This window comes from Acinonyx jubatus, chromosome C2 (genome assembly GCF_027475565.1).
Source record: "Acinonyx jubatus isolate Ajub_Pintada_27869175 chromosome C2, VMU_Ajub_asm_v1.0, whole genome shotgun sequence".
NCBI classification, from domain to species: domain Eukaryota; kingdom Metazoa; phylum Chordata; class Mammalia; order Carnivora; family Felidae; genus Acinonyx; species Acinonyx jubatus.
In genome coordinates this window covers 27,178,511-27,205,054 of record NC_069384.1, presented here as the reverse complement: position 1 = coordinate 27,205,054, position 26,544 = coordinate 27,178,511, and the positions used below count along the sequence as shown (strand labels likewise).

At 36.0% G+C, this 26,544-nt stretch overlaps 1 long non-coding RNA gene across 1 annotated transcript; it reads left to right on the top strand.

The window, feature by feature from the left end:
• The first annotated feature begins 379 nt into the window (after positions 1 to 379).
• Positions 380 to 26,267, top strand: LOC128315134 (uncharacterized). The gene is made up of 3 exons (XR_008297584.1): positions 380 to 4,069; positions 8,229 to 8,367; positions 24,283 to 26,267. It is a non-coding gene; the product is annotated as an uncharacterized LOC128315134 (long non-coding RNA).
• The last annotated feature ends 277 nt before the right edge of the window (positions 26,268 to 26,544 follow it).

The following is a 26,544-nucleotide window of genomic DNA, read 5'->3' as shown; positions in this document are numbered from 1 at the left end:
CTGACTTCCTGCTAATATTGTAAGCTGCTACCCCAAAATTAAAATATATTTCATACTTGCTTAAGTTGGACATTGGAAGTTTCTGTTGCTTGCAACTAAATAATAGCCTTAAATCCACAGTAAGTTACAAAACTAAGTTCTGACATCTTGATGGTATTCTTCACCTGGAGGAGAGGAAGGGAGGGTACCTCTTAATGGGGGAGTTATGAGAAGAAATGTTAACCTACATATTTATTTGGCTAAAGGCAAAATTGTCCTTAATATCTCTAAATATTATCCCAGTTCCTTTGCTGCATGTGCTTTAAAATGTCTACAATTAGTAAGAGCATTGGCAGGGTTCCATTCTGGCAGGTTCAGAGGTATTTTAAATTATATAAAATAACATAAACAAATCTACTTCTTTTTAAAAGTACAGAGTTGATCTCATTTTGTTTGGCTTTTTAACTGATCAATACCTGTGCAGATGTTTCAGCAGCATTTCCCACTCAATGAAATTTTCTTTCCAATGGCAAAGATCAACAAATTAGTTTGATGATATTTATTCTATTAAGTGGTATATTTATGTTGGCAGTAAGTGGATACTTTAAAAAGAATGTCTACTTAATAACTGTGGGATCATGTTTTCTTAAGATAGTGTTTTAGATTTTGTACGTTATTAGTCCATAATTTTTTTTGGAAACTAAATAGTTTCCAAAATTGTACAAGTACAAAAGTACAAAACTGTACTCATATTGGGAGATACTATTGAGTTAAAAACTGGGTCGTCATTCAGGGTCCAATAAGCAGATAGGAATCACATAATTGTAACAAAGTTTAATATAGAGAATTAATAACTGCAACCAATCTAGATTACTTGCCTCAGAAAAAAAACTAAAGAAGAATAGAAGAATAGATACAGGGGAAGCCATTACCTCTAAGCCTGAGAGGCAAAGTCCAGAGGAAGAAATCTGGAAGAGGTACTCCTCCCCTACAATGGAGTGGTTATGGCTATGGCCAAGACCCACTGGATTATGAAGTTCTCTGGGGTACATTGGCAGCTGAAATTGCCAGAAAGCCGCCTTCCAGGTGCTTGGAAAACTGTCCATAGGGAAGTATTGCTTCATGGAATTTGCTGGGAAGCTGCCCTCTGAAATGCCAAAGGAGGTCGCCCACAGGGAATGCCATTCAGTAGAACTCACTGGTGGGGAGGGGGCACTGCTGGGTGACTTATGCACTGCTGGTTGTTGTGTACCACAGGAGCAAGCAGAGAAAAACACACTGGAACAAAGCCTGGTTTTTGTCCAACCATCTGCTGGGTTCTCTCCAACCATCTGCTGACAACATTGAACATTGTTGTTACCTGAGAAAGGGATATGTTTACAGGGCCCATCTCCAATATCATAAGTAAGGCAAAGGAGGGTAGATTTGGAAATAAGAGGAAATCAACTGATAAGTGGCACAAGGCAAGTGAGATTGCTTTCAGTTTCCTAAGTGAAAGCAAAGGATTTTTTAAAGACCTGGAATCCATTGATTTCTCAAACAAGGGAAATCAGTCCTTGAGTAGAATTTTGCATAGGGCTTCATGTAAGTGTTTAAACTGCAAAAACAAGAAAACAGTTCATGTTCAGGCTTTGGACTATTCCTTTGAAATATTCAGGTACATTTATACAATGAAAATACTGGAATTCTTAGTTTTCATCTGTGAAAATGCTTTCTTGGAGAATAGTTTTCTTATAAAAGAGACAGCCTGCCCACAAACAGTCCATTCCCTAAGGGGAAAATCTGTGGTTTCTTAAAAATTGAATTCAGATTGTATTTGCATGCTTAAGGCCAAGCTGATTTTTATGTACTGCTGATTCATCTAGACAGGGAATTGTATTCCATCCAGCATGATTGGAGGGGAATACACAGGCCATCAGCTAAGGTTGCATGTACAACACATTGTAAACTGTAAAGTAGTGTGTAAAAGCAGTTCCATACGGATTTCTGCTTCGACTTTGCTTTTTGTAATGTCATTTAACTCCCATAAAATTGTTCCAATGCAGCTTTCAGAAATGATTCTTACAAGCTGTCGAAGTGACATGGCAGTGCTCAACAGGTGGGCCAATGAACAATTTACCCTTCATAACTCTCTGTGACTATTGGAATTCACTATAAAATAACAGATTCTAGATATCATCTGTAGAAAAACTAACTCTTGCCCAAGTGGATCCGAACATTATTAGAACTTCAGGCAGCTGCCACCCCCTAGGCCTTTCTCTGGAAATCTTGGCATTTCATCCTAGCCTTGTAATGTTCTGAATCCTTATTGTCCAGAGTTTGTTTTGAGGTGGCGGGAGTACCAATCAGAGAACTCAGTTGGAGCAAAGGTTTGCTATTTCCTGAGATGTTACCCTGAAATACGACTGAATCCTAAAAATCAGAAGAATGTTTATATAGTTCTTTATTTTTGTGCTAAGAGTTCCAGTTTACCTATTAACATAAGGATTAATCTTATCTCAAAGTCAATTTATAAAGGTTTAAGAGATTCCAAACATCACTACCATGTTTCCCAGTTTTGCACACCGTCATTTATAATTTAAGCAGAAGGAAATACAGCATGGGTAAAGCTAAAGTGTTTGCATCTCATATTTCCTTCCAAACTGTGTAGCTGGAAGGGTGGATGTCTCAGATACCAGAGAATTGAGCGTGGGCTGCCTACCACATGCTGGTTTCTGTAAAATTTCTATAATAGTGTTGTTATCTAATTAAGTAGATTCTCCCTCTTTAAATTAATTTCCCCAAACTCCTCATCTTTTAATTACTGTAAAAACTGGTTTCATTTTGCTTGCAAGTAATTTTCTGCTTCCTACATTTTTGTGGTTTGCTAATTTGGAAAGAATTATAATCAGTGTACTCTACCAGAGAAAACTCTATAATACTATGGAGTCCAGGATAAAAAGTTCCATTTTCTGTGTTTTGGGCAGTTTTCAAGAACTTTATTCACAGTTAGATCGTTCAGTCAGATGGTTTTATTTGTTTTAGAAGACAAGAAAAAATTTCTTACAAATATGGTAACATGTTAGAGCTGCTGCATAACAGAAGAATTTCCTTCCTTTCTCCCTCCCTGCCTTCTTTCCTTCCTTCCCTCCTTCTTCTTTCATTTTATATTCAAGTTGAATATCCTCCTTCTTTTTCCTAATAGTACCCATCCCTGAGATTTACAAAACTCCAAATAAATCTAGTAAAAGTGGAGAGAGAGAAATTTATTTTTTTATATTTAATTAAATGAAAAATTGTGTCATCTATATTTTTTTTTCTCCTGAGATTAAAAACCAGGTGAAAGATATCATGTTAAAACAAATGACCACACAATTGAAGCTATCCAATGGTTTTGAAATCCTAGCAGGGTCTGCCAAATCTTGCTTTTAAGAGTGGAGAGGTTTATAAGAACTTTTATAGTCTTATCTTGGAGGGAAAAACAATCTATAAAAAGCCTTGTATTGCTTCTGAATCATGACATTATCTCATAAATAAAGACTCAATAAAATTTGACAATAAAAAGAAAGAAGAAATACTATTTGTAGTGAAATGGTGTCTTAAAGACTATCAAATTCAGTAAAATAATTTGGGGTTTGTTTTTCAAGGAACTAGATACTGAGAACTTTTTTAAGGAGGTAAAGTAGTTCGGAACAAATAGAAAATGAATTATTTAACTTAAAGTCTGATGGCCTACTTGTCTTTTGTGTTGTGTATCATTTTGACTGGAACTTGCCAAGATATTTGGTTAAACATTATTTCTGGGTGTGCCTGTGAAAGAGAGTCCAGTTGACATTAGCATTTGAATTGGTAGATTCGGTAGAGCAGCGTGTCTTCCCCAAAGTGGATGTGCATCATCCCACATTGAATAGAACAAAATAGGTGGAGGAAGGGAGAATTTGCCCCTTCTGCCTGACCGAACTCAGACATCGATTTTCCCCTGCCCTCTGACTTACACCACAGGTTGCCCTGGTTCTCAAGCCTTTGGACTCTGACCGAACTACATCATCAGTTTTCCTGGGTCTCCAGCCTACAGACAGCAGATGGTGGGATTTTCAGTCTCCATAATCATGTGAGCCAATTCTTCATAACAAATCAATCTCTCTCTCTCTCTCTCTCTCTCTCTCTCTCTCTCTCTCTCTCTATATATATATATATATATATATATATATAATAGATGGGTGGATAGATTGATAGATCAATCCTATTGATTTTGTTTCTCTGGAGAGCCCTGACTAATAATACATCTTCACTAGGTTCCATTCTCAAAAATTAGTATTCATAATTATGTTTGACTGTATTTGAATAATTCTGATTTATAAGCAATTAGACACTTCCAAATGATTATGGTATGTAAAAGCAAAGTTTGGAAGCATGGTGAAGGAGATCATGTAAGTAAATGTTTATGGACAAATAAACCCCAATCCATATAACTCAGTTGACAATGATTTGGTAATAATTTGTGTAGATGAAGTAAAACATGGATTCTTTATTGTCCTAATTCTTAATTTTTTAACCTGTATTCCAGTCTTATTTTGTAAAATGCCATCATTGAATGCTGTCATTAACTTCTTTATGATTGTTGATAAGTGAGTGACCATTTTTACAAATACATTTCATTTCATGTGAATTATGTTTCATTAGACTTATTTTAATTGAGCTTCACACTTCACTAAAAACTAATGCTTACACTAAATCTGCTAAGTAAGAATGATACTAAATTCTTTTTACCAGATAATTCTAACATCTGTGGCATCTTGTTATTAGTATCTATTGACTGTCTTACCATTTGAGTTGAGATTTTCTTGGTTCTTAGTATGAATGAGTGATTTGTGATTATATCCTGGACATTGTCAATATTATGTTATGAAACTGGATCTTATATAAATCTTTTTTTTTAGCCTCTTGTAACACCGGCAAGAAATGTGAGCATCTCTTCATTACTTCTAGGAGAAGGTAGAAATATGGATTTCCTGCCAGCCCTCTATTGACCCCATAGTTGGAGTGGGTTGACCCCATAGGGAGTGGGTTGCTGAGGGGTACTTCAATACCTCTGAGTTAAGGTGAAAATTCAGGCTTTCCACTAAACCTTTGCTGATACTCCCCTTGTCTAGAATGCCTGCTGTTTGTTTCCTGTGTGGCCTCCACTGACATGTGGGGCAGGAATAGAGGTGGTTTCATTACCTCTGAGCAGTGGTAAGAGTTCCGACTCTCCCCTGAAGCATAGAGGGGGAAGGATCCTTTATTACTACAGTGTGGGGGTAGAAGTCCAGAGTTCACAGACACCTGCAGAGTAGGGTAGAATTCATTAATGCTGTAAGAAGATGGAGTTCCCTCCTCCTCACTCAGTATTCTCCAACACTACCAAGTGTGGAGCCTGGAGGGCCACCTCTACAGCAGGGTCAGGGTGTAAGTCTAGACTTTTCACTCAGCCTGTGTTGACCCAGAGGGGTGGGGTTGGCACGGGGATGGCAGATTTTCCTGTGTTTGTTTGGTGTTGAGTTGTTATTGTCTAAAATGCCCCTTTCCTGCTCCTTTGGGTAGAGAAAAATAGACTTGCTGAGGCTCAATTGTCTATGCCCAGTAGCATTTCCTGCTTACTGGCTTTTTCAGTTACAAGTCTGGGATATATGAAGCAGAAAGAAAACCCAGGGATCTCACCATAGTATCATTCCTTGTGTCCATAGTCCTTAGCCAGTTTGTCTTCTTCTTTCCACCGTTCAGAGCCTTTGTAGTGGAAGAAATAGGGGAAAATGCCTCTCATCCATCTTTCCAAACTGAGAATGAGTTTTTCAGTGATAAACCATACAGGTATTAAATTAATTAAAAAAAAAAAAAAAAAGGAGGCTTGAGCCACATGGGAGTAGGATGGAAAGAAAGTTATTTAAAAAGGCAAAAAAAAAAAAAAAAAAAAAAAGAAGTGAGAGGGGAGACAGGGATTAATTTAACTGAATATGGTGAAGTTGCACATGGGCTGTTGTAACCAGCAAGTTCTCACAACAGTATTTCCCAACCATGGCCATATTGTCCACAAATATGCAGACTTACCCCTATGCCCTCCCTCAGGACAATGGGATGGAAATGCCCAAACCTTTGGGGAAAAACTGGCTAAGGAAATAGTAGTGGCTCACTGAAACTTTCTCCAATTCCTGCTTAAGTTCTGGGCAGACCTGGAACCAGGGTGATTGCCTGCCTGCTTGGTTATGTAATAAATAAGTGCTATTTGTTTATTTTTTCTTTTCTCTTCCCATTTGCAAACTTGACTTCTCTCATCATGGTTTCAGGTAAAAGCAGTATAAATCTTGGTATTGCCAGAAATTCCATTGAAAACAGAACTTTATGGTTTTACCAGACTTGTGAGCCCCAAGCTTTTATTTTAACCCAAAGCTCATAACCTCAAAATATCCCAACCCATGCAAATCAAGTTGTTCTTGGAAGAAGGAAGTTCCCCAGAAACCTAAAAATCCCCTGTCCCTCAGTTGTCCAGTGTTCCATCATCAAGTAACAATTTTCATATTTATAACATGAGAATCAGATCTGATTTTCATTTCTCGCTCTCTTAGCTTAGCCAGCTGGGGTGAGAATTTGCACAATATGGATTGATGTTTAATACCAAGATAGAATCACGACTGAGAAACCGGTAAAAAAAATTATTTTAGGAAACCTAACACCCAACATATCACCTGGGACCAGTGTTAAAATTTGCTCTGCATATTTAATCAGCAAACTATAGTTTGTCCAAGTGTATGTCAAGTGTATGTTTGGAACGTATGCTCCTTTACTCAGTTTAAGGAGAGGCAGGCCCTAAGAGAATTTGAGGCAGTTGGCAATTTTCTTAGTTATCGGAGCCCTTTATCTCAAAACTTCTTGAGTACTTCTACAGAGGATGGGGAGAAAAGAAAATGTGTCTCTAGTCAAGAACTGGATTGAGGGGTCCTATTTTTAGGAACAATGCAAGTAATAATAATACACTCATCTTTTCACATATCAGTACACCTAGATGTTTCCAGGTGCACATTCAGTGAACTTATGAAAACATCTGTGAAGAATGGCAAAAAACTTACCATGGTCTTTGTCTTGGTCGACCATATCAGTGTGGGGCATGCTCGAAGGAGGGAGGATACCTCCATGGGGTATTTGTATTTTGGAATAAAATAGAGATTGTTGGCTGTTCACTACAAGTATTTGTACTTCTGAGGATTTAAAAAAAATAATGTTTATTTTTGAAAGAGAGAGAGAGAGCAACAGGGCACAAGTGGGGAGGGGCAGAGAGAGACAGGGAGACACAGAATCCAAAGCAGGCTCCAGGCTCTGATCTGACAGCACAAAACCCAACATGGGGCTCAAACCCATGAATTGTGAGATCATGAACTGAGCTAAAGTCAAACGCTTAACCAACTGAGTCACCCAGGCACCCCTCTACTTCTGAAGATTTTCATACCTCGAACAGTGACTAGCATATATAATAGTTCATTTACCAAATTCCTTACTATCAAAAATTAATAATTTTCAAGAGTCACAGTTCCCCAAATTTTGGGTAGAACACAAGCTTGTTACTGAGACCCTAAGAGACAATGCAATTCTTAGGTGTGTGATCTACTTGATAGAAGACCCCACATGTCATGGGGTAACTTTTGGAAATATTAACAGAGATTCTCCCACATTTGCTGTTTTTTATATTCTCTCAATCAGCTAGAGCATTACTTATTTATTTCCTTATTTGTTTCCAAAATATTTAATCAATTAATGATCTTTCAATCTCTGCAACATGTTTGTTTTTTTGAAGGAGTACTTGGTGAGCGACACAAAACTTTCTGCCTGGCCCCCGAAATAATAAAGGCTCCTGGAGCTGGGGTGGGGGGGTGGAGGGGAGTGAGATGGAGAAGCAGTAAGTGGATAAATACTGGGAGTCCTGGAGGAAAAGGGAGATGGCTACTCTCCTGAATGAACTTAGGTGGCAACTCAGACATTCCAGGCAGGTTTGAGGGATGGGAGTATGAGTAGTACCTGTATTCTCTTCCCCAACACCCCATGGAGACATTGGTTTTACACAACAGAAAACAATTGGTAGCATATTAATCAGATGGATCTGTGTATTGGGATATACTAGTCTTTGGTAAGAAACAGACTTAATCTAGTAATGGCTAGACAAAAACAGAAGTTTTTCTTTTTTTTTAGGTTTATTCATTAAAAAAATTTTTTTTAATGTTTATTTTTTTTGGGGGGGGAAGGGGCAGAGAGAGAGGGAGACACAGAATCTGAAGCAAGCTCCATGCTGAGACCAGAGATCCTGATGCGGGACTCAAACCCATGAACAGTGAGATCATGACCTGAGCCGAAGCCGGATGCCCAACCAACTGAGCCATCCAGGTGCCCCTAAGTTTATTAATTTTTTGTTTAATTTTTTTTAAATGTTTCTATTTATTTTTGAGACAGAGAGGGACAGAGCATGAACAGGGGAGGGGCAGAGAGAGAGGGAGACACAGAATCTGAAGTAGGCTCCAGGCTCTGAGCTGTCAGCACAGAGCCCAACATGGGGCTCGAACTCACAGACTGTGCGATCATGACCTGGGCTGAAGTCGGATGACCAACCGACTGAGCCACCCAGGCACCCCAAGTTTATTCATTTTTTTTTAAGAGAGACAGAAACAGTGCAAGTTCAGGAGGAGCCTAGAGAGAGAGAGAGAGAGAGAGAGAGAGAGAATCCCAAATAGGCTCCACACTGCCAGCACAGAGCCCAACATGGGGCTCGAACTCATGGGTTGTGAGATCATGACCTGAGCCAAAACCAAGAGTCAGACACTTAACTGACTGAGCCACTCAGGTGCCCCAGTTTATTGTTTTTTTAAAAATTTATTTATTTGATTTTGAGAGAGACAGAAAGAGAGCATGAGCAGGGCAGGGGCAGAGAGAGAGGGAGAGAGAGAGAATCCAAAGCAGGCTCCTCACTTGCCAGCAAAGAGCCTGACACAGGGCTCAAACCCATGAAGCATGAGATCATGACCTGAGCCAAAATCCAGAGTCAGATGCTTGAATGACTGAGCCACACAGATGCCCCAAAAGTTTATTTTTTGATCAATAGCAGTCCTAGTGGGCATTGCAGATTACCACTCTCATTTAGGAAGCAAGGCCCTATCCAGCTTGTACAATGTGTCTACAGCTGCCAAGGCCTTTCCTGTCAGTGTCATAAGAACAGAGGGAGAAAGAACACAGAAGAGCATGGGTGGAAGGTTTGGGGACTGGAAGTGGCCCACATTATTTCAGCTCATGTATCCCATCGGTTAGAACTCAATTACACGGTCACACCTTTCAGCAAAGGGGGTTGCAATATTAGTCCAGGAAAAAGACAAAATGGATTTAAGTGGACAAATCTCTCTATTCAACTTATGACAACACACACTTTCCTCACTCCCCAGGTTAGTACCTGAGAAATATAAATATCCCCTGAAACTAAGAGGAGCAAGGAAGTAATGAGAGATTACTGATAGTCCCCCATCCTGTAAGTCCCTATGACTTATAAGATGAGGAGCAGCAGAATGATCCCACATACCCAAAAAGACATGAGAGGCAGCCTAGAGAGTACACACGAAGGGGCCTCTTGAACGGGAGGGACAAATGACTTAGCAGTGACCTGTTTGAACAAAAATCCATGGAAAATGAATGATGTATCTTTTAGCGAATCTCAGGAGATGCCAGTACATATAGAATGGAACACAAGGGCCAGATGCCCACCAACTGTCAGCCACCACAGTGACAGGTATATTTAATGAATATTACATTTTTGTAATCTGACTACTTGGAAGCTGTTATAGAAAATCAACCGAGTAGTAGAAAAATAAAATTGCATTTTGTACACACCTGAATTTTTATATTGTGCTTCGTACCTACCACACATGATCAATTATTTAATCATTTTGCCAAAGAAATAGCATTTGTTAACTTTTTGAATATGCTAGCATTCCAAATGCTTTCATTGGCTTCTGAAAAACTTAACTGACATAGAGAGCTCTGAAATTTATATGAAATTTATATGAAAGTAGTCATATACCTTAAAGAACGTTCTTTATCATATGATGGATTAGGGTGTAGGCTATCACATTCTACTCAGGTTTAATTACTAAGACTAATATGAAATAGTTTTGTGACTTTGAGCAAAGTACAATATCTTTCTGCGCTCCTGTTTTCTCATCTGTAAAATTGCAATATTGATGTACCGAATTCTCAGGATTGTTGAAGCATTGAATGAGGTAATATATTACTGAGAGGGGCAACTGGGTGGCTCAGTCGGTTGAGCATCCAACTTTAGCTCAGGTCTCAATCTCACACCTCGTGAGTTTGAGCCCCGTGTCAGGCTCTGTGCTGACAGCTCAGAGCCTAAAACCTGCTTCAGATTCTGTGTCTCCCTCTCTATCTGCTCCTCCCTGGCTCATGCTCTGTCTCTCAAAAATAAACATTAAAAAAACTAATTTAAAAAGGTGGGGCATAAAAACATTTTAGACTCTGGTATACAGATTAAAAAATTACAACAAAAAGTTCTATAAGAAGAGACTGGAAGCCACTTTGGAACCATGCCATGTTTTTCCAGCTCTGACCAGGAAAACAAGGCTCAGTTACATTCTGTATCTACTTTATTCAGGGTGCTTTGATTTTTCTAAATAGACTTTATTGAGGAATAACATACAATAAATTTCACTTATATTAAATGCGCATGAGTTTTGACTCATGTACCTACACAAATATCAGTCCAATAAAGATATAGAACATTTTCATTATCCACAAATGAAAGTTCCCAAAGTTCCTTCCTATCCCTTTGTAGTTAATTCCTCCCTACCCATCCCAGCCCCAGGCAATCACTGACCTCCATTCTGCACGGTAGATGAATTTTGCCTGTTCTAGAATTTCATTGACTAGGATCATACAATATACATACTTTTGTGTCTGGGGTCTTTTGAAAGCATAATATTTTTGAGATTAATCCTTGTTGTACATATCAGTAAACTGAATCTTTCTTTTTAATATTATTTTTTTAATTTACATCCAAGTTAGTTAGCATATATTGCAACAATGAATTCAGGGGTAGATTCCTTAATGCCCCTTACCAATTTAGCCCATAGCCCCTCCCACAACCCCTCCAGTAACCCTCTGTTTGTTCTCCATATTTAAGAGTCTCTTCTGTTTTGTCCCCTCCCTGTTTTTGTATTATTTTTCCTTCCCTTCCCTTATGTTCATCTGTTCTGTGTCTTAAAGTCCTCATATGAGTGAAGTAATATGATGTTTGTCTTTCTCTGACTGACTAGTTTCACTTAGCATACTACCCTCTAGTTCCATCCATGTAGTTGCAAATGTCAAGATTTCATTCTTTTGATTGCTGAGTAATACTCTGTTGTAGATATATACCACATCTTCTTTATCCACTCATCCATCAATGGACATTTGGGCTCTTTCCATATTTTGGCTATTGTTGATAGTGCTGCTATAAACATTGGGGTGCATGTGTCCCTTCGAAACAGCATACCTGTATCCCTTGGATAAATACCTAGCAGTGCAATTGCTGGGTCATAGGGTAGGTCTATTTTTAATTTTTGAGGAAACTCCATACTGTTTTCCAGAGTGGCTGCACCAGCTTGCATTCCCACCAACAATGCAAAAGAGATCCTCTTTCTCCACATCCTTGCCAACATCTGTTGATGCCTGAGTTGTTAATGTTAGCCATTTTGACAGGTGTGAGGTGTATGTCATTGTGGTTTTTGATTTGTATTTCCCTGATGAATGATTTTGAGCATTTTTTCATGTGTCTGTTGGCCATCTGGATGTTTTCTTTTGAGAAGTATCTGTTCATATCTTTTGCCCATTTCTTCACTGGATTATTTATTTTTTGGGTGTTGAATTTGATAAGTTCTTTATAGATTTTTGGATACTAACCCTTTATCTGATATGTCGTTTGCAAATATCTTCTACCATTCTTCCAGTTGCCTTTTAGTTTTGCTGATTGTTTCCTTCACTGTGCAGAAGCTTTTTATTTTGATGAGGTCCCAGTAGTTCATTTTTGCTTTTGTTTCCCTTGCCCCTGGAGACGTGTTGAGTAAGAAGTTGCTGTGGGCAAGATCAAAGAGGTTTTTACCTGCTTTATCCTGGAGGATTTTGATGGCTTCCTGTCTTACATTTAGGTCTTTTATCCATTTTGAGTTTATTTTTGTATATGGTGTAAGAAAATGGTCCAGGTTCATTCTTCTGCATGTCGCTGTCCAGTTTTCCCAGCACCACTTGCTGAAGAGACTGTCTTTATTCCATTGGATATTCTTTCCTGCTTTGTCAAAGATTAGTTGGCCATACGTTTGTGCGTCAATTTCTGGGTTCTCTATTCTGTTCCGTTGATCTGAGAGTCTGTTTTTATGCCAGTACCATACTGTCTTGATGATTACAGCTTTGTAGTATAGCTTGAAGTCTGGGATTGTGATGCCTCCTGCTTTGGTTTTCTTTCTCAAAATCGCTTTGGCTATTCGGTGTCTTTTCTGGATCCATACAAATTTTAGGATTATTTGTTCTAGCTCTGTGAAGAATGCTGATGTTATTTTGATAGGGATTGCATCCCTGAATATGTAGATTGCTTTGGGTAATACTGACATTTTAACAATATTTGTTCTTCCTATCCAGGAGCATGGAATCTTTTTCCATTTTTTTGTGTGTCTTCTTCAACTTCTTTCATAAGATTTCTAGTTTTCAGTGTATTTATTTTTCACATCTTTGGTTAGATTTATTCCTAGGTATTTTATGTTTTTTGGTGCAATTGTAAATGGGATCAATTCCTTGATTTCTCTTTCTGTTGTTTCATAGTTGGTGTATAGGAATGTAACCGATTTCTGTGCATTGATTTTATATCCTGCAGCTTTGCTGAATTCATGAATCAATTCTAGCTGGTTTTTTTTAATGGAATCTTTTGGGTTTTCCATATAGAGTATCATGTCATCAGTAAAAAGTGAAAGTTTGACCTCCTCCTGGCTGATTTGGATGCCTTTTTTTTCTTTGTGTTGTATGATTACAGAGGCTAAACTTCCAATAGTATGTTGAATAACAGTGGTGAGAGTGGACATCCCTGTCTTGTTCCTGACCTTAGGGGGAAAGCTCTCAGTTTTTCCCCATTGAGGATGATATTAGCAGTGGGTCTTTCATATATGGCTTTTATGATCTCGAGGTATGATCCTTCTATCCCTTCTTATATTGATTTGATGAATCACATTGATTGTTTTGTAGATATTGAGCCATCCCTGCATCCCAGGTATAAATCCCACTTGGTCGTGGTGAATAATGTTTTTAATGTATTGTTGGAGTCAGTTGGCTAATATCTTGTTGAGGATTTTTGCATCCATGTTCATCAGGGAAATTGGTCTATAGTTCTCCTTTTTAGTGGGGTCTCTATCTGGTTTTAGAATCAAGGTAATGCTGGCTTCATAGAAAGAGTTTGGAAGTTTTCCTTCCATTTCTATTTTTTGGAACAGCTTCAAAAGAATAGGTGTTAACTCTTCCTTATATGTTTGGTAGAATTCCCCTGGAAAGCCATCTGGCCCTGGACTCTTGTTTTTTGGGAGATTTTTGATTACTAATTCAATTTCCTTACTGGTTATGGGTCTGTTCAAATTTTCTATTTCTTCCTGTTTCAGTGTTGGTAGTGTATATGTTTCTAGGAATTTGTTTGTTTCTTCCAGATTGCCCATTTTATTTGTGTATAATTGCTCATAATATTATCTTATTATTGTTTGTATTTCTGCTGTGTTGGTTGTGATCTCTCCTCTTTAATTCTTGATTTCATTTATTTGGGCCTTTCCTTTTTCTTTTTGATCAATTGGCTAGTGGTTTATCAATTTTGTTAGTTCTTTCAAAGAACCAGCTTCTGGTTTCATTGATCTGTTTTACTGTTTTTTTGGTTTCAACAGCATTAATTTCTGCTCTCATCTTTTTAATTTCCTGTCTTCTGCTGGTATTGGGTTTTATTTACTGTTCTTTTTCCAGTCCTTAAAGGTGTAAGGTTAGGTTGTCTATCTGAGATCTTTCTTCCTTCTTTAGGACAGCCTGGATTGCTATATAGTTTCCTCTTTTGACCGCCTTTCCTGCATCCCCGATGTTTTGGGCTGCGGTGTTATCATTTTCATTGGCTTCCATGAACTTTTTAATTTCCTCTTTAACTTCTTGGTTAGCCGATACATTCATTAGTAGGATGTTCTTTAGTGTCCAAGTATTTGTTACCTTTCCAAATTTTTTCTTGTGGTTGACTTAGAGTTTCATAGTGTTGTGGTCTGAAAATATGCACGGTATGATCTCAAACTTTTTGTACTTGTTGAGGGCTGATTTGTGTCCCAGTATGTGGTCTATTCTGGAGAACATTCCATGTGCACTGGAGAACAATGTATATTCGTCTGCTTTAGGATGAAATGTTCTGAATATATCTGTTAAGTCCATCTGGTCCACTGTGTCATTCAAAGCCATTTTTTTCTTGTTGATATTTTGATTAGATGATCTGTCCATTGCTGTGAGTGGGGTGTTGAAGTCCCCTACTATTATGGTATTACTATCAATTATTTTCTTTATGTTTGTGATTAATTGATTTATATATTTGGGTACTGTCACATTTGGTGCATAAATGTTTATAATTGTTAGGTCTTCTTGGTGGATAGACCCCTTAATTGTGATATAATTAATCTTCTTCATCTCTTGATAAAGTCTTTATTTTAAAGTCTAGATTCTCTGATATAAGTATGGCTACTCTGGCTTTCTTTTGTTGACCATCAGCATGATAGATGCTTCTCCATCCCCTTACTTTCAATATGAAGGTGTCTTTAGGTCTAAAGTGGGTCTCTTGTAAACAGCATATAGATGGATCTTGTTTTCTTATCTTGTTACCCTGTGTCTTTTGATTGGAGGATTTAGTCCATTAATGTTTACAGTGAGTACTGAAAGATATGAATTTATTGTCATTATGTTGCTTGTAGAGTTGGAGTTTCTGGTGGTGTTCTCTGGTCATTTCTAGTTTTTGTTGCTTGTGTTCTTTATTTATTTGTCTTGTTTTGTTTTGTTTTTTTCATCTTTTCTCCCCTCAGAGTCACCCTTAATATTTCTTGCAGTGCTGGTTTAGTGGTCACAAACTCCTTTAATTTTTGTTTGGGAAACTTTTAATCTCTCTTTCTATTTTTAATGACAGCCTTGCTGGGTAGAGAATTCTTGGTTGCCTATTTTTCCAATTCAGCACATTGAATATATCCTGCCACTCCATTCTGGCCTGCCACGTTTCTGTGGATAGGTCTGCTCTAAACTTGATCCGTCTTACCTTGTATGTTAGGGACTTTTTTTCCCTTGCTGCTTTCATGATTCTCTCCTTGCCAGAGTTTTTTGTGAATTTGACTATGATATGGCTTGTTGATGGTCATTTTTTGTTGAATCTAATGGGGGTCATCTGTGCTTCCTGGATTTTGATGTCTGTGTCTTTCCCCCAAGTTAGGAAATTTTTCTGCTGTGATTTTCTCACATAACCCTTATACCCCTATTTGTCTCTCTTCCTCTTCTGGGATCACTATGATTCTGATGTTGTTCCTTTTTAATGAGTCACTGATTTCTTTAATTCTTAAATCGTGCTCTTTTGCCTTAATCTCACTCTTTTTTTCTGCTTTATTATTATCTATAAGTTTGTCCTCTATATCACTGATTCTCTGTTCTGCCTCATCCATCCTTGCCACTGTGGCCTCCATTCAAGTTGCAGCTCAGTTATAGCATTTTTTATTTCATCCTGACTAGCTTTTACTTCTTTTATCTCCACAGAAAGGGATTCTAATCTATTTTCGACTCCAGCTAGTATTCTTATTATCGTGATTCTAAATTCTGGTTCAGACATCTTGCTTATATCTATGTTGGTTAAGTCCCTGGCTGTCATTTCCTCCTGCTCTTTCTTTTGGGGTGAATTCCTTCGTTTTGTCATTTTGATGGGAGAAAGGAATTAATGAGGTAAAAAAAATTTAAAAAAATTAGAATTAATACAATATTAAAATAAAAAAAAAATTAAAAACAAACACAAAAAATCGAGCAAATGATGCTAGATCCTAGGTGTGTTTTGGTCTGGGTGTTGATAGGGGCTTGATAGATTAGAGAAAAAAGGGGAAAGGAAAAAAAAGAAAATCATTTGAAAATTTGAAAAAATGAATACATTGAAGTAGGCTAAAATGAAAAGATATAAGTAAAATAGAATTTGAAAAAATTCACATAAAAGTAAAAAATATAGTAAAAAAAATTGAAGGAAAATATTTTTAATAAAAATTGAAAGTAAAAATGAATTTCTTCTTGGTTCCTACTCAGTAATCTGAATCTTTTCATTTGTGAGTGGTATTCTGTTATATGCATATACCATTATTTATTTATCCGTTCAATAGTTGATGAACATTTGTATTGTTTCAAGCTGTTATTTTCAATAAAACAGTTATAAACTTTCTTTAGTTTTCTTTAGACATCTGTTTTTTATTTATTATTGGGTAACATGGTAACTGATGTTTGACTTTAAGAAATTGCCGAACGGTTCTATAAAATTATTACATAACTTTACACTTTTACTAGTAATATTTGAGATCTTTATGGCTCTACCTCCTTGTCAGCACTTGGTGTTGTCTGCCTTTTAAAATTTACATATTTTATAAGATGTGTCATGATATCATACTGTAGTTTCAATTGAATTTGTTTGATAATTAACTATGTTGAGCATCTTTTCGTGTGCTTGTTTGGCTTCTTATATATCTTTACTTATGAAATATTTATTCAAAATCTTGCCTTTTACAATATTTTGTTTTATTTTACTATTGAGTTGTAAGAGTTCTTTATATATTCAGGATATATATGCTTTGTCAGATATGTAAACCACACGTATTTTCCCCTGGACAGTGGCTTGCATTTTCATAATGGTGTCTTTTTAAAAGCAGCTGATATTAAATTTGATGAGGTCTTTTTATGTCTGTATCTATGATCCATTTAGGGTTGATGTTTTTGCATGGTATGACATGAGCAATGAGGATAGTTTGTCCTCCACTAATACCTAGTTGTTTCAGCACTGTCAAAAATACTATCCTTACCTGTCAAATTACCTTGCTCTTGAAAGTTAGTCAATAATATGTATGTGGGTCTCTTTGTAGACTTTCTAGACTATTGTCTATTACATTGATCTATTTATCAATTCTCACTTTCAATACACCAATGTCTTAATTTCTGTAAATAATTAATCTAGTAAGTCCTGAAATCAGTATCTTAAAAGGCTTTCAAATTTTTCCCCCTCCCCCAAAAAAGCAATACAAAACAGAAAATCTGTTTTGGCTATTCTGTGTCCTTTATATTTTAATAAAATTTTAAAAGTTTAATGTTTATTTATTTTTGAGAGAGAGAGAGAGAGAGAGACAGAACATAAGTCAGGGAGGGACAGAGAAAGAGGGAGACACAGAATCTGAAGCAGGCTCCAGGCTCTGAGCTATCAGCACAGAGCCTAACATGGGGCTTGAACCCACAAACTGTGAGATCATGACCTAAGCTGAAGTTGGAAGCTTAACCAACCGAGCCACCCAGGCACCCCTATTTTAATAAAATTTTAGAATCTTTCACTTTCTACCTCCTACTTCAAATCATCTTGGCTTTTTATTTGGAATTGTGTTGGATCTACACATCAGTCTGGGGAGAATTGACCTTTTAACTAGACTTATTCTTCTCACTCATGAATATAGTGTATCTTTTCATTCATTTAGGCCTTCTTTAATTATTCAGTGTTCTGCAGTTTTCAATGCTTGAGTTTTGCTCATATGTTGTTAAATTATTCCTGAGGTGGGTTTTTGTGTGTAATAAACACTTCATAATACATTGTTATTTGATTTAATATGACAGATGATTTCTTTTCCAGAAACTAAAATGCTGCTTATTAGGGTATAATTCTGATTCCTCTAGTATATTAAAAAATATCTAGCATGTCTCTATTTCCATGTACTGCATGATTAATAAATTTTCCCAGACCTTTCTCTCTTTCCAGGAAACTTCATTTATACCTTATGTCTTGATATCTTTTGCCTTTTACTTTGTGTGAATACATAAGTATTATGTCAGTTTCTGTTTTCTCACTGCCTGCACAAGAAAGGTATATCATTAGAGCTTACACATGGAGAGATACAGGCATCAAGACCAGAACGCAGTATTGGTGTTCTTGCAATTAATTAATGATTTTGAAATTATTATCAATATGATTTTAAAAACAATAAATAAAACAAATTTTCAAATATTCTAGAGAATTCACAGGGCCTCTATTGTTAAAGAAACCATTGAAACAGCACTAGTGAATGATATAGAACATCACTTCAAATGGTGTTATCCCTCTGGAATGGTCAGTCTTTCCTTGTGCTGACCTGACTCTGAAATATAATTGCTTTGTAAACATCTGCTGACCCTTATTTAGGTGATGTGACTTATATTTTTAAATCACTCACAAATTGGAAAAAATACAGAAAAAATAATACCACTTTATAATGTTCTTTTTATCACACTTTCTCAGCAGTTTTGCCAAAAAAATTTCTTTGAGCTAAATGAACTTCAATCACTTCCCTGTCCTCCACTTAGGAAAATTATCTTTGTGTCTCTGTTTCCTCATTTGTAAAGTAAAAATAATAAAAGCTGACTCATATGAATATTTTAAGGACTAAATGAGAAAGTATTTACAAGGTCCTGTAACATAGAAGATGCCAGAAATATTTGTTTCTGTACTCCTTTAACACCAGAGTGTAAATAATAGAAAAAAATGCTCCAGTTGTTTTTGTTAGAAGTTATTATGATTTGTCTCCATTGCTCCATGAAAGAATAAATTTTAAAGTTTAATATCTGTTTTTTAAAATTATTTTAAAGTTTTTATTCAATGGCATAACAGGAAAATTTCACAGATACAAGCTCTATTTTTGATATCCCACACTTTGAAACTGTATCAAACATTTGTCCAGGTACCATTTCACTCATTCAGTGGGGGAAGATTGCACAAACAGACTGCAGAAGACATTTCTTCCTTCCATATAGAGTTAACATTGATTGGGAATAAGTGCTTCAGAGTAGTATGGATGATGTAGCGTAAAGTGAAATAGCCATTACTTAACTATGGCATAAATTCAATTATAATTGTGTCTTCTATTTTAAGGTATAATTAGGTAAGAATTAGGTTACAATTTCAGTTTATAAAATTACTTTAGTGAAAGATATGATGTTTTAGTTAAGTATGAAAATTGTTTTTTTTTCTGCATTTTTGTATTCCAATTCTGTTATAGTTTCTATTTCCCATGAATGGTTTCCTATTGTCCCCCAGCCCCCCTTTTAAAGTTGCAATACACATTTACTTTTTTGTTCACTTTCCATATAATCTCTTTTTTTAATTTAAATTTTATTTATTTGAGAGAGAGAGTGTGTGAATTGGGAAGAGGGGCAGAGGGAGGGAGGGAGGGAGGGAGAGAGAGAGAGAGAGAGAGAGAGAGAGAGAGAGAGAGAGAATCCCAAGTAGGCTCCATGCCCAGCACAGAGCTTGATGCCAGGCTCCATCCCATGGCCCTGGAATCATGACCTGAGCCAAAATTAAGAGGCTGTCACTCAACCAAGACACCCGGGCGCCTCTCCAGATAATTTCATTGTCTATGAAAAAGCAAGCAGCTCAGCAAGGAAAAGAGAACTACAATATCAGACTTTAGATGGTGTGGGTAAAACTAACAAACACTTCCCTTTCAGCCCTGCTTTGACTTCAAGTCACTTAAATTCTTCCTTCACTGAAAACAATTTAGTGTCAATATGCCCATATAATATGAGAACCATAGAAAGTGTTGCAGCCGTAATGCCGTTAGGAGAATAAAACAAGATTATGTTTTTGATCATATTCAGAAGGAGCAGTCCATAAGTGCGTGGCATTTTGTAGTCTTTTATCAAGAAAAGAAGCAGATAAGTTGAAAACACATTTCTAAGCTTCCTCAATACTATTCCTAACTCCTGTTGACCTGAGGTGTTATATGTTAGAATTTACAGCACGTGTAAAGAAGGATTTTAAACTGTTGATTTGCTGGAGTCATTTAAAATCCTTGAGTTTGAAAAATGACAATAATATCAGCCAATTTTTAGGTAACATATTTTCAAGTTAAAAGTGATTTTTACATTTTTTAGTGGCATCTTGAGTCTTTTCTCAATTATTTAACACAGTTTTGAACACATTACTACAAAACTTTTAACACCAGAATGATATCATAAAATAGGATTCATATTTGTCTTTCCTGAAATTCCAATCATATCTGAGTAATGATTTTTGTGTTTCTAAAATCATTTTTGACACAACACAGTCCACTGGGTTCTGATTCACTTCAATGTATTATCACAGCTTTGTTTTTAAAGGTTGATGTCCAATAACTTATGTCCCTGAAGTTCTTTTAGTTTTGGGTAATCTGTTTTCCAAGTGAGTAAAACCTTACAGCTCCTTTGACTAAGAACTTTAACTTTAAGACTAAACATTTACTTGGTTCCTATTCAAACCTAGAAAAATGATATATGAGGTCTGAGCTTATTCTGTTATTTATTTAATAATTATAATAATACATCAAATTAATTCACCTTGTATTTATTTTTTAAAGTACCTTCGAAAGTATGCCTTTTTTAAAAAGTCTGCAGTTCACTTTTTGTTGTTGTTGTGATTAGGGCCATTTTGTGATAAAGATATGGAAACGTTGTGTGGTCACATAGTCCTGATGGCAGAAAACAGGGTGCAGGTCCTATGATTCTCAACTCCCCTCTTTCCCCAAGACATTGCGGCCAAATCTGACTTCCACTCATTTTGCTGCATCGTTTCCTTTTCATGTCCATGCATGAGCAAGGATAGCACAGCTTTCTGTGTTTTTGCAGCTGAGGGAAGTCAAGTGTAAGGGTCACAGAGGTTGAGATGACAACGGAAGTCTTAGTGTTTCGCTCACCAGGCTGTTGCTCAGTCCTTCCCGTCCTGCTGCCTTTGAAAACACATTTCTTGAAAGTAACTCCTTCCATTCCAAGCGTTCAAAGGTGAACACATCTTGTGGAGTTTAATAAACATCAAAGGACCATCGGCTTCACGTGAGCAGTTTGCAAAGGATAGTAAGAGAAAAGACTGCATTAAACGCATCTCCTATGGCCATTCAGGATGTGGTGACAGAAAATGAAATAATCACAAGTAATAGAGAAATGTCTATGCAAACAAGAGAGAAAACTAATGGATTAGTGGCTACCCCTTTCCACTGTCTGAACTATTGGTAAGGGTAGTTTCTTCATAAACATGATGAGAAAGTATGTTAAAATTCTTCCACAATCACTTTCAACCACAAAATTGTATTGTTAGAAAATGTTTTTATGAAACTGTTAAAAATTAAAACATGTTTACAGAACTGAGTTATTTAGAATGAACGCTACAAAAACATGCAAAAGTAATGTGTGTTATTCTGAAACTATAGCTCAGGCAAAATACAAACTCAGAATGCTCAAAGTAAAAAAATGTTACCTCCACCAAATAGGAGTCATTTCACGTAACCCTACTGAATTTTAGAACCTGGGATGAGGTGGACTCTCTCATGCTTGGGTGGCAATTAAGGAAGCAGCATTTTTGTCTCAAGAGATTTATTTCCAAACATATACCATTAAAATTTTTGCTTAATAGATTCCCTGTTGGTAAGATAAGAATATATGATATCATTGTAACCATTAATAAAACTGTTTTATAAACACAGTGGCAAATCTCAAAAAGTAAGTACGTACAATATCCTATGCAATCGAAGTTCTACAACTTTGAACTTATGCATGTTGTCTAACAAAATTCTAGCAAAAAGTACTGCTTTTATAAAGAAAAACATCTTTATTACATTCTGGTACTTTGCATTTTAATATTTTCCACATGTTATATTTTATTTACTTAACTATCAGAATATAAGTGCTATGGAAAACATACATTTAAGAATGCACTGCACAATCTGAGATAAAGCTCACTACTCTTTTTGTCCTTCCCCTATCCATACATTTTTGTCCAAATTATTCAAGTAAAAAATATTCAGGCTGAACTGAAGTTAGGAAGAAAGGCAGAGTGGGTGCAACTGACTGCAAGCAGCCTCTCTCAGCCTTATGCCTCATATTGAACTTCATCTACTGCACTTTATTCAGTTGAATGCCTCCCAAGTGCAATTGCAAGGTCGTATGGTTGTTAGGTGTGTAGTTTCATGAGAAACTGGCAAGGTATTTTAAAGAATGGCTGTATTATTTCACATTTCCACCAGGAATGTATGGGTGACAGTTTCCCAAATGCTCATCAGTATTTGATGTTGTCACTATTTTTTATTTTAGCTATTCTGATAGGTATGTAGTGATATCTCATTTTGGTTTTAATTTGCATTTCCCTAATTGCTAATGATTTTGAACATCTTTTCATGTGCACATTTCCTGTCTCTATAAGCTCTTCAGTGAAATGTTTGTTCATGTCTTTTGTCCATTTTCTTATTGGATTGTTTGTTTTATTACTGTTGAGTGTGACAATTGTTTATATATTCTAGATATTAATCCTTTGTTGGATATTTGTTTTGCAAATATTTCCACCCAATCTGTTGCTTGTCTTTTCATCCTCTTTAAAGGGTTTTTTAATACACAGAGGTTTTAAATTTTGATGTGGTACACTTTATCAGGTTTTATATTTATAGATTATGCTTTTGGTATAAAGTCTAAGAAGTCTTTGTTTAGTCCTAGATCTTGAAAATGTTCTCCTGTGTTTTTTTTCCAAAACTTTTATAATTTTACATTTAAGTTTGTGAGCCGTTCTTACCTAATTTTTGTATATGATATGAGGTTCAGGTTGAGATTCAAATGTTTGACTTTGGATGTCTAATTGCTCCAGAATCACTTGTGGAAAAGGCTTCCTCACTGAGTTGTTTTTACATCTTCGTAAAAAATCAGTTAGCAGAATAATGTTCCATTGTAAGGATATATCACATTCATTTATCCATTTATCAGTTGATGGACACTTGAGTTGTTTTCTCATTTTGGTTACTATGAATAATTCTGCATGAATATTTGTGTACAAGTATATGTGTGGACACATGTTTTCATTCTTCTTGAATATATACTTAAGAGTAGAATTATCAGGTCTTATGGTAACTCTATGTTTAGCATTTTGAGAAACTGCCAAACAATTTTCCAAAGTGGCTACACCATTTTATATTCTGACCAACAATGTATAAGAGTTCCAATTTCTTCACATATTTACTAATATTTGTTATCTGTCTTCTTCATTATAACTATCCTAATGGACATGAAATAGTATCTCATTATGGTTTTTATTTGCATATTTCTAATGGTTTATTATGTTAAGCATTTTTTCCTGTGTTTATTGGTCATTTGTGTATCTTCTTTGAAGAAATGTCTATTCAGGTCCTTTGCCCACATTTTACTTGGACTGTTTGTCTTTTTTATTTTTGAGTTGTAGCAGTTCTTTGTATATTTTGGATATAATGGTCAGATTTATGACCTATAAATATTTCTCCTATTCTGTAGGTTATATTTTTGCTTTCTTGATGATATAGTTTGTACAGCACATAAGTTTTTTATTTTGATGAAGTCCAACTTACCTAATATTTCTTCTCTCACTTGTGCTCTATTGTCATATCTTTGAAGGCTTTGCCTAATTCAAGGTCATGAAGATTTACTCCTATATTTTCTTCTAAGAGTTTTATAATTTTAGCTCTTACATCTAGGTCTATGATCATTTTGAGTTTATGTTTAAGGCTTCCAGCTTCATTTTTTTTTTTTTGGCATGTGAATATCCAACTTTTTCAGAACGTTTTGTTGAAAAGACTTTTCTTTTTTCCGTTGAATGGATTGGTACCCTTGTTGAAAATCAATAAACCATAAATGAATGTAAGGGTTTATTTCTGGACTCTTGATTCTGTTATATTGATCTGTATGTATTTCCTTAATACAGTTCCACACTATCTTGATTACTGTAGTTTGTAGTAGTAAATGTTAAAATCAGGAAGAATGATTCCTTCAACTTAGTTCTCCTTTTGCAAAATCATTTTTGATTTTCTGGATATTCCTTTCTACATACGTGTTATGATCAGCTTGTCAAATTCTAAAAAAAAAAAATAAAGAATAAAACAACTGGGATGTTCATAGGGATTGTGTTGAATTTATAGATCAATTTTTGGAATATTGCCATCTTTATTTATTTTTTTTTTACATTTATTTATTTTTGAGAGACAGAGAGAGACAGAGCACAAGCAGGGGACGAGCAGAGAGAGAGGGAGACACAGAATCCAAAGCAGGCTCCAGGTTCCGAGCTGTCAGCACAGAGCCCGATGTTGGGCTCAAACTCACGGACCCTGAGATCACGACCCGAGCTGAGGTCGCCACCTAACCAGCTGAGCCACCCAGTCTCCCCTGCCCTCTTTAAATAGTAAGTATGTGCCAGTTGATTTTTGACAAATGTGCTAAGGTAATCCAAGTGGGAAAGTCTGGTCTTACCAAGAAATCGTTCTGGGTTGTGGACCTCTTTGCAATAGGCAAAACAACAACACTTCTAGAATAAAACATAAAAGAAAATCTTCATGAACTTAGGTTAAGCAAAGATTTCCTAGACAAACATCAAAAGCATAATTAATAATAAAACAACAATTTGGACTTGAGCAAAAATTAAATGAATTCTAAATGCCACCATTAAGAAATTGAAAAGACAAATACATGGAGAGTACTACTATGAATACTGACTATCTGGGTTCTCTCTAATGAAAGCTTCTTCATCTAGTATCCTCCAGTCAAAAGGAGGGCTAGTTCCTTTATGTTGTCTGTTGTTTACATTTCTCTTTATTCCGTGTTTTAGTCACTGACATATGTCAAGTGATCCTCCACCTGTATAATTCTTGTATTGACTCTTTCTTGACCATCAGTCTCCTTGATATAGATTAGTTTAAGCAATGTTCCACACAGTGTATTCTAGCCCCTTATGATAAATATATCCTGTTATCTTCTCATTTTTGTAATGATGGGCGTGATTTGAGTAGAAAGTGTGATCTGCATGTTCAGATAGGATTAGAAAGATCAGTTTTCACAGGTGAATGTTACACTTTGGACTATAACTATAGTCTTTCTCTATATACCTGTTGCTATAGTCACTATTCAAGTGTGTATTACAGTTGAAACAGGCCTCCTGGGCACATATTTTGCCTGTAAGCTTTGCTTAAAAATATGGCTCAATAAAATTTCTTATGGCTATGGAACATTCAGTTCTGTTGGCAACAGTGTTTTTCCACCTATTATGTATTGCTTGTGACTGAGCTTCAGTGAATCTCTACATATGTTTTTTTTTTCCTCTCTAGTTATACTTACCCATTTTTAGCCTCAGTACTACAAGTGATATTTCTCCTACTGCCAACATTTTTGTATGTCCAACTCCATAGTTTTAACTTATTTTCCGATGAAAGACTCTTTAACATAGTAGGCTAGTAATGATAATGTTCAAGGATACTAAATAAGATTACAGAGGAAGGGTCTTCAATATGCAATATTTAAATAAGCAATTCAAAATTTAAAAAATATAAAATTGTGTGTAATTGTATCCTTTTATTCTTATGATTTGAGATACATATATGAAGAAAGTTTTTAAAATATTAGCTTTTTTTCACTATTTCATGTCTTTATTTTTAATATTCTTTCTTTATTTCCTTAAAAAAATTTATGTTTATTTTTGAGAGGCAGAGAGAGAGAGTGTTAGCGGGGAATGGGCAAAGAGAGAGAGAGAGAGAGAGAGAGAGAGAGAGAAGACACAGGATCCAAAGCAGGCTCCAGGCTCTGAGCTGTCATCACAGAGCCTGATGTGGGGCTGGAACTCAGGAACTGCGAGATCATGACCTGAGCCAAAGTTGGTACTGAAGCAACTAAGCCACCCAGGCACCCCTTTAATATTATTTCTTAAAAGGTTAATCTTACATAGCAGGAGAGTGCCATAGCCATGACTTAAGCCATAGATAAGATTCAAAATAGTGGCTTTTGGCTACAGTTTATTTGTTATAACTAGGATGATCACAACCATAATTTTGATGATGATGCTAATATTTTTTATGATGGCTTTTGCCGTGGGGCAATATGCTGGGCATATTGTTCTTGAATGTCATCCAGGAAACTCTTTGAGAATTACAGAGGCTTGAACAATATTCCAGAAACTTATCTATAAAATAGACATCAATCACCAGCATAATGAAAGGCATGCTACATATTATACATTTATAATTTCAAATGGCAATATTTTACATGTGCCCTTATATATCTCTCTATTTAATAAAGTTAGCTGAGTTAAGTTTTCATCAGGTAACTCTCTTAAATCAATAGATACTTCCATACTACTGGGGCTGTTATAAGGTCATTCCATTTCAGAATGTACCTTATCAGAAAGAGAGGAGGTAAATTTAGTCGTTATGAGTTTATGATGCTATGCTGGTAAATAACCCTATTTCCCTATTTCATCATCTA